This window comes from Diaphorina citri, unplaced genomic scaffold (assembly GCF_000475195.1).
Source record: "Diaphorina citri unplaced genomic scaffold, Diaci psyllid genome assembly version 1.1 scaffold460, whole genome shotgun sequence".
In the NCBI taxonomy this organism is placed as follows: Eukaryota; Metazoa; Arthropoda; class Insecta; order Hemiptera; family Psyllidae; genus Diaphorina; species Diaphorina citri.
In genome coordinates, this window is record NW_007377895.1 from 12,612 (window position 1) to 22,083 (window position 9,472).

The 9,472-nt window shown below is 36.9% G+C and overlaps 1 non-coding gene across 1 annotated transcript; it reads left to right on the top strand.

Moving 5' to 3' along the window:
- The first annotated feature begins 6,159 nt into the window (after window positions 1-6,159).
- On the top strand, window positions 6,160-6,239 carry Trnal-uag. The gene has a single exon. It is a non-coding gene; the product is annotated as a tRNA-Leu (tRNA).
- Window positions 6,240-9,472: the final 3,233 nt, after the last annotated feature.

Here is a 9,472-nt window from a genome sequence, read left to right on the forward strand (position 1 = left end):
TCGCGATGTCCATTAGGAGAGGTGATAATTTCCGAAGACACTTGCAAGTCGTGGGCATTTGGTTCATAACTATCACTTTTGTTCCTTGACCTTACCGTCACAAGGGATGATTCAGTTGGTTCACTCCAGCTTCTTCTCAATAAATAGGATGCACCACTGGGTTTTGTTAAATTTCCAGATATAACAGATCTGATGGAATTGATAAAAAGCTTTGGTTCATTTGGTGAAGGAGGAGTCAAGAATGGTGAGTAACACCTTTGCTCAACATCCCAGATCTCTCCACATGGATCACAATAGCGACATTGGCACACTGTACTTGGTTCTTCATCTTTCTTGGTGACAACTAGTTTATCCAATGGTTTGTCCAAAACTGTTGAGTTTTTTCCATTTTGCTTGTCTTCATCTAAAATTAAATTCACGAAAGAGTCAGTTATTAGAGGACTAAAGACATTGTCATCCTTAAAACTAGTTTCGACTTTAGGAATCACTCGGTTTGGTGGTGTAGTTACAGGATTTAAGTTCCCCCTAGATTGTATTGTGATATTATTAGATTGAGGTTGTTCACAGGAAATAGGAGTGTATTGCTTAACAGTTCCGGACAAAATTTTCATTTGTGGCTTTTTCATGACCTTTGGTGTTGTTATACTTTCTACAGCAGTTGAAGTCTCCTGTGACTCAGTAGATTCGGCTAAGGGTTTTCTATCCTTTTTCCTTCGTTTTCGTGGTTTTATTATCCTTGGTAAACTATTTTCAGACTGACCAGAGCTTTCATCACTGGCGTTACTCAACACATCACTTGTCCTACTAGGAGAATCTTTGCTCTGATTTTGTTTGCTTACTTCTGATTTATCAACATTTTTATGTAATTTTTGATTGTTTCTATTGAAATTTAATTTATTATTACGTTGATTATTAAATTTCCCGGCATTTGAAGTCGCTTGTGGATTTTGAGAGTTAACAGCCATTCGTGAAAAGGGTTGTCTACTTATTTCAACATTACAAGAGAACTCTTGCCCCTTCCTCTGCTTAGGATTAAATTGATTGTTCACAGCATATTGTTGATATCGCCTTTGATTTGTCTGGGTGGGGGCCACAACTGGCACGTTTGTCCAGCCATTGTTGATGTTATCAACAAAATTGGTTTGACGAGGATATCCCGGATTGAACTTGGATGATCGTGACCCATTGTTATAAGATTTTCCAAAAGGTTCGCATTGAAAGTTGTTCACATTTCGTGTTTGAGAGTTATGAAACTGTCTGGAATTTTGTCTTTGGTATTGACTATTATTTTTTGGAGACCGTGTGATTAAACAATTTCCGAAATACTGATCAATTTCCACATTTCCTTGAGCGGCGGGGCTCATTTTACACACAAAATATTAGAACACATTAATATCACTGGAAAAACACGGACCGACACATTTTGTTGAAAAAATCCAAAATAATTTGAGTGCAATCCGTTTTATTTGTTTTTACCAAAAAAGTTTGTTCACTGGAAAACATGACGACGAAAATATTACGACTATTGAAACACTCGCGACTCACGTACACGATGTAGTAATGAACGTTATCAACTCTCACGAACAACTGAACGGAACACTGGGAATCAAGTATTCACTGAGACTATGAGGAAGAGAGAGGGCAACCAAGATGTTCTGATAACTAACCCACATATTAATGACGACTTTTGACACTGTTAGGTACTGTACCGGTTATCAGTAAGATGACTTGACCCGACCTCTACTCCTACTGACCATGCAGTATTTTCCTAAACATGTAAATCAAAATGGCCAATACAAAACTCCGGTTTTCAATCAAGCTGGAACATTCCAACAAGAAAATTAATAAATTCAACAAAGAAAAAAATTAGCAATAGCCTTGAGCTTGATCCATACCTACCTTGTTGAAGAAAGACAGATAAAAACCAAGTTGATAAAAGGAAACGCAATAAAAGGTTGGATGTGATGTGTCTAAAAGTGTACATGATAGAGTGGATGAAGTTTTTTCACAGATCAGTAAAAAAAATGTGAAGTTCAATAATTTCTTATTTGACAGTAGTTAAGAAATCATAAAATATATTAATACTCGCATAACATTACAACATAAGTAGATAAGATTAAATGATTAAAAACGCTTTCTTTAAATTATTTCTCAGATTGAATTCACAGATGTACGTACACCAACCACCAACGTTCTTTATAAAAGAATATTATGCATTTATCATGAACCATCATTTGGCATTCATATGGAAATTCGATTCCCCTTTCAAATATTCATTCAATTCTTCAGAATCAAAGCGTTTAGAGAACTTTAAAAGATTCTCAAGTTCAAATAATGAAACGTTTCAGTCTGGAGCTCTAGGCAAGTCTCCTATTGTTTATGTCTTAATTACCTCTTGCAAGTTCACACTCACAATGACAGAACAGCAGAACATTAGGATTCGCTATGCCTGTGATGGATATACAGTACCTACAGGTTTAGAAGTTTCAGCAAGTACAGGGCTCGAAGCATTAGATTTCATAACCTGTCCATTAGGACCAAAGAACGAAAAATTATTAGTAAATGTGGGGTGGTTAACGTCAAATAGAGTCAGTTAATTCCTCGCTTTTTTTTATATCAATCGTGTTGACCGCTAGAAATAACCAAAATGATCCAATATAAGAGTTGGTTCCAATGAGATTCAATGGCTAATCTATATCAATCGTGTTGACCGCTAGAAATAACCAAAATGATCCAATATAAGAGTTGGTTCCAATGAGATTCAATGGCTAATCCTGATAACGTGTTATTGAAGTGAGTTTATTATTCTAGAGACGTAGGAACCAGTGTTGACACACGTGGAAGTCACATACCTCGTATTGTCCTCGCTCATCTATTTGGCACACGTCCTAATGGATTCCAGATAAACAACACAAAGACGAGAGGAGGTTGAGCCGTCAACGCAACAAACAGATTGAGTAATCCGAACAAACAAAAAGCTCAACAACAAAAGACACATTCACACAAGTACGTTTTATTGTAGACTTTAATGGAAACAACCGGGTTTTATTGATTCTTTTGTCGTCGTAAATAAAACACAGGTTGCAGATTTGTTCTGATTGACTGATTTCATTTGACCAACTTTTCCTTGTCCCTGATGGATGTTTATAATCATACCACCTAACCACTTTATTATGTTCATTACTCGTAGGCTGTGTAATGTGTAGAGGCAGGCATAGCAAATAGCATCAGACGAGATTGTTGAATTGACGCCCTTTTTAGAACAGACGAAATTAGCAGTACTGTTCCCGGTCCTGAAGTATTCCTTGCTAGTATTGCTGTAGTGCGAACCGGGCCCAAGTCCTGTGATCTAGAATAATAACTGTGGCTACTGCCAAAAAATAATACCATCTACCATTATTGACAGGCAGTGATGTCGATTTGTTTGGGGAATAGCCAAAAAATATCTTCTTTCGCTCATCAAGTCGTCACAAAACATGAACTTGCAACATTTATTGTCTTGATTGATGACTTTGATTATGGCAATCAACCAGTCACCAGTGTCAATAAGAGAGTACCATCAGCTCACAGCAGACTTTGCACACAATGGAGGAAGGGAGAACACAATCGAGTTAATTGATGACAAAATAGAAGCAAGTCGATGGCTCATCATGGGTCGTAGACAAAACACAGGAGTAGGCACACAATGTGTTTGTAAACAAAGACGTTCGAAGGAAAACAATGGAAGTGCTTGACTTGAGCTCATCTCCCCAACTGCGCAACGCACTATAATGAACTCCACAGGCAACCAAGTCAGGGCCACCAATGAGTCAACACCATGTGCGTGAAACAAACACACTACCGGGTAATTAATCCGAGACTTTATGACTAATCCGAAATCGCTATCTCCTGTTAAATCTCACATAAAGACAAAGCGGAGAACTTGTGCTGAAGGGGGGCGAAGCAAAGAGTTAACTCCGTTAAACTTGTTAACGGGAACGATCATTGAGGAACTGTGAAACTAAACCAAACCCATCCACGAGAGAAGTAAAACATTGAAACATGGAATGAGTCATGAATGTGAAGTCTCTTCTACACTTTCACCCGCACACACAGAAACACGTTTTCATGAAATATATTATGTAGTTGACATTTAAACCGAATACAAGGCAAATATCCTGATGTACTCTCTCCTCTGTGCACTGGTCTGAAGCCTCTTGAGCACGATATGACGCTATGTTTGCCTTCATGGCTATATGCATTGGAACTTTATGAGGTGCGACAGCAACATGGAAACCACGGAGCCCAGGGAAATGTCCGCGATAGTTGCCTCTATACAATAAAGAAGTTAAATTAAATGAATCTCGGATAACAAGGAATAAAAAACAGCTAATTAAGTCAAGATAATTATAACAATGTCCAAAATGTATTAGACTCAAAACAAAGGATAATCAAATTAGTTTTCAAAATTTATGATTTTCATTAATTGGAAAATTTTCTTGCACATAAGGTAAAGCGGTTAAAAAGTGTGTACAACTTGAACGAAGCAAGCTTTTGTTTAAACTCAGTTCGACCTTATTATTTGGTTCTTACACCGACACCGATCGAAAAAAAAAAAAATCTGGTGTGAACATCACACGACTTTCCATATCCTATTGAATGATGCTTATTTGAGTGTTCTTTTACCATAACTTTTATCTGGTGTGAACATCACACGACTTTCCATATCCTATTGAATGATGCTTATTTGAGTGTTCTTTTACCATAACTTTTAGAATATCTCCAACCGTTTAGTCGGTATAGCTGGAAACCGCCAAAAAACGGTCGAAATCTGTCCAAAAGCGGTCGAAATCTGTCCAAAAGCGGTCAAAATACCGCAAAGTGCAGCAATTATCTCAACCAAACTTGAATTCTTGTCACATTTGTGAACTACATCTAGCTCTAGCTCATACCGTTCCCGAGATATTGTTAAATTACACCGAAAACCGCCAAAAAGCGGTAAAATGCCACCAAGCTTTGCACCGGTCTTAACCAAAAGTTTTGTGTCGCATCCTTGTCACACTTGACAGCTACATACCAAATTTCAAGTCTCTAGCTCTTACCGTTCTCGAGATATTTTGTTTACAGACATATGATCTCCTTAGGACCCTTAGGTAATTGAATTTCAAATCTGGAACTAGCCACATAGGGGGTTTTATCAAAGTTTTTATTAGTTAGGTAATTGGTATGATTTCTAGACTATTCTTATTCAAAGATGATACCTACATACCTAGGTACTCAGTCTACCTTGCAGAGTAGTTACCTACCTACTTGGTCTTTTGATAGGGCATATAGGGCCCGCTTTCTTCTCTTGATTTTGAGTGAGTCGAGTGTACCTAACTAAGCAATAGGTAATTGAATTTCAAATCTGGAACTAGCCGCATAGGGGGTTTTATCAAAGTTTTTAGTTAGGTAATTGGTATGATTTCTAGACAATACTTATTCAAAGATGGTATCTATACATACCTAGGTAGGTACTCAGTCTACCTTGTAGAGTAGGTACCTACCTACTTGGTCTTTTGATAGGGCATATAGGGCCCGCTTTCTTCTCTTGATTTTGAGTGAGTCGAGTGTACCTAACTAAGCAATAAATTGACCTATGTACCTATTGGATCAAATAATAGAAAGTAAGCAATTTGCCTACAAGATCAGCCACCTTCATCATACATACTCGTATATCGTAGGTATTTAGATAAAACCTATGGACCATTCGGGATCATTCAGAGGCTGATCCGTTATCCGGAACACAATGGTGTACAGTTAGTCTGAGCTCAATGAGACTACGTGTGAGGGAGAGAAACCATAGGAAATGCGCTAGTCAAAAAATATAACACAGGAAAAGTTGAGCTTCGAATGATTGAAAAATAATGCGGAAGTTTTTAGGGTGCTGTAATTTTCTCGCATTTCGCGTATTCGTAAGTAGGTAATTGGCCCATTTGAAACAAAATCAATATCAATATTTCAAGCTGCACAGAAAAGTGATAGGTAATCTGATAATGATAAGAGTAGATAAGGTAAGACCTACTCTTATCACGTCATGAGAGACTCGAAAACGCGACTCACGAACTCACTCAGTGTGAAAGAGTCTTGAATACAAGTCTCCCGTTTATGTACTGCTTTCAAACCATCCACTCTCAACAAGGTAGCGTGGCCGAGTGGTCTAAGGCGCTGGTTTTAGGCACCAGTCCGAAAGGGCGTGGGTTCGAATCCCACCGCTGCCAGATTTTTGCAGGAATTTTATTTTGCTGATATATTTAATTCGTCGATAAAATAAATTTATTTTTCTTTTCGCAGCAAAAATACTCGATAAAAAATATAATTAAATTCCTAACATCATATTATTTATGAGTATTATACACAAAATATTGAGTGTATTCTACCTACCTATATGACTTTGCTTCCTATGGATTTTATATTCTATCAAGAAAGAAATCAATACATAAGAAAAATTCAATACATAATGTGGGACAAGAGGCTGAACTTTTTTTGCAAGAGCAAGTTAATACGCCTAGCTATGAAATAAATGAGACACAATGTACCCAGTAACCCTGGACTGTAGTGACCTCAGTTAACATGTCCTCTCTCAAAAAAGGTTCTGTTGTTCTACACTTTAAATGGAGCAAGATAGAGATTTTTTTTGAAGTAAATAATAAAGAGCTTACAGATTCTAATGACTAATCAGTAGGTATATTTGGTACATGAAATGGATGGTGCTAGTTGTAGGGTTGTAGTTGGAATTTTTGAGATTTTATAAAATTGATTTTTTCAGCAGGTCTCTGTGGCCTAGTGGGTATCATACTATGCTTGCACACCAGAGGTCCCATGTTTAATTCCAGGTGGGGTCAATTATGAGGTTTCGTTTTGAAAAATGTATTGCGTGATGTATACATTTACAGGCGGTCTTTAGATAGGTGTTCTGATGAAATATGGACCGGTCTACAAGTTCTCAGTACATTCAACCATCACACTTTGAAATCTTTAATTTTTTGCACTAATAGTAGGAGGTACCCACCGTATCTATTACGTAACTCGCATAGGTAGGTAGGTAAATACCTAACCTTTATCATCAACGATATTTTTTTTTTTTTCAAGAAGATGGCATTGTCACATTCTCCCCAAATCATCCCAATCCTGCGGCCCTTAAAGTAAAGGCCGACTCTCATGCAACCCCTACACTCATCGAAGTTTGAGATCCGTGCTATTATAGGAATAAGGCCCCTAGACGAGATAATCAATAATTATGAGATGGAAAGTTCTCTCAAGAAATCATAATGATTAGGTACCTTTAGCTCAGCGGTTTTCAACTTATTTGGTCTCGCGGCACCCTTTTTCGGTAACAAACCTTGTAGTAGGTACCTACCACCCTGGTAAACCAAACAGTTCAAAAGATATGATAAATAAGAATAGTAGAAAGTTATCAGTTGCTATTAGATTGATTATTTACCTAATGTTTTCTGTTCAACTTTGAAAACACGTAGGTAGGTCTTCCTTTTCTTCTGTTTCTTGTGGCATCCCAATTGGAAATCACTTCTACCTTGTAGCTACATTTTAGATAGGCCTGAATCGGTACCTAGCTTTATTATGATCGCCTCTGCTTACACATTTTACCTGTATTCCTATCAATATTATAATTTGATGAAAATCAATATAATCCTTCTCATAATCATAGCCAGGCTACTTTCAGTGAATGGATCTTGTTCTTATAATATAAGATTTTTTACCTAATGCTTTCTGTTCAACTTTGAAAACAGGTAGGTAGGTCTTCCTTTTCTTCTGTTTCTTGTGGCATCCCAATTGGAAATCACTTCTACCTTGTAGTTACCTTTTAGATAGGCCTGAATCGGTACCTAGCTTTATTATGATCGCCTCTACTTACACATTTTACCTGTATTCCTATCAATATTATAATTTGATGAAAATCAATATAATCCTTCTCATAATCATAGCCAGGCTACTTTCTTAACACCTGAATCTCGATTCCCCCCGTGATGATGAGAGGTCGAAAACCGCAAAACCGGATACATGGCTTGGTTGAATGGATAGAAGTAGCTCATTACTCTCACTATAATGTGATGTGATTATACACAGGGGTTATACCTAGAGTATCATATCTCACACCCATCTAATGTCTGGTAAGGGGGACGTGTTTTTATTAACAAGGGGATATGTGCGTTCTGGACTACCTAAACATTAGAGTGTTCGTGATGGAGTATAGAGGTAATCAAAGTTTAGTAACTTTGGAGCGATATTAGATTACTTGTCTAATAGATAGTGAGGGTTACTCATGATCTCCTTAGGACCCTTAGATAATTGAATTTCAAATCTGGAACTAGCCACATAGGGGGTTTTATCAAAGTTTTTATTAGTTAGGTAATTGATATGATTTCTAGACTATTCTCATTCAAAGATGATACCTACATACCTAGGTACTCAGTCTACCTTGTAGAGTAGGTACCTACCTACTTGATCTTTTGATAGGGCATATAGGGCCCGCTTTCTTCTCTTGATTTTGAGTGAGTCGAGTGTACCTAACTAAGCAATAAATTTACCTAGGTACCTATTAGATCAAAAAATAATAGAAAGTAAGCAATTTGCCTACAAGATCAGCCACCTTCATCATACATACTCGTATATCGTAGGTATTTAGATAAAACCTATCTAAAATGTTAGATATATCTACAATATAGCGTGATACAGATTATGTTGGAGGAATATGTTGATAATCGGATTCGAGTACAAAGTTGATCTCGAAATCAAAATGGAAGATAATTTTACAAGAGTAAATCTCTGTGAAGGTGAGAGATACTACAATATAGCGTGATACAGATTATGTTGGAGGAATATGCTGATAATCGGATTCGAGTACAAAGTTGATCTCGAAATCAAAATGGAAGATAATTTTACAAGAGTAAATCTCTGTGAAGGTGAGAGATAATGCAAATGATTTTTGCAAGATCGTCATCATTGATTTTATGATCCATAGCAATGTTTTTCAGACCTATTAGATCAAAAAATAATAGAAAGTAAGCAATTTGCCTACAAGATCAGCCACCTTCATCATACATACTCGTATATCGTAGGTATTCAGATAAAACCTATCTAAAATGTTAGATATCTACAATATAGCGTGATACAGATTATGTTGGAGGAATATGGTGATAATCGGATTCGAGTACAAAGTTGATCTCGAAATCAAAATGGAAGATAATTTTACAAGAGATAAATCTCTGTGAAGGTGAGAGATAATGCAAATGATTTTTGCAAGATCATCATCATTGATTTTATGATCCATAGCAATGTTTTTCAGACGTGCAGTTAGAGTGGGAGTTTAGGCATCTCCACTACTTATTAGGAATTGGATATGGGGGATCCTACAGTTTTGTTTAGTGGAATTTAGCCATCTCCACTAAGTACCTACATAGTAGGAATTAGATTATGGTTTGGACCTTTTATA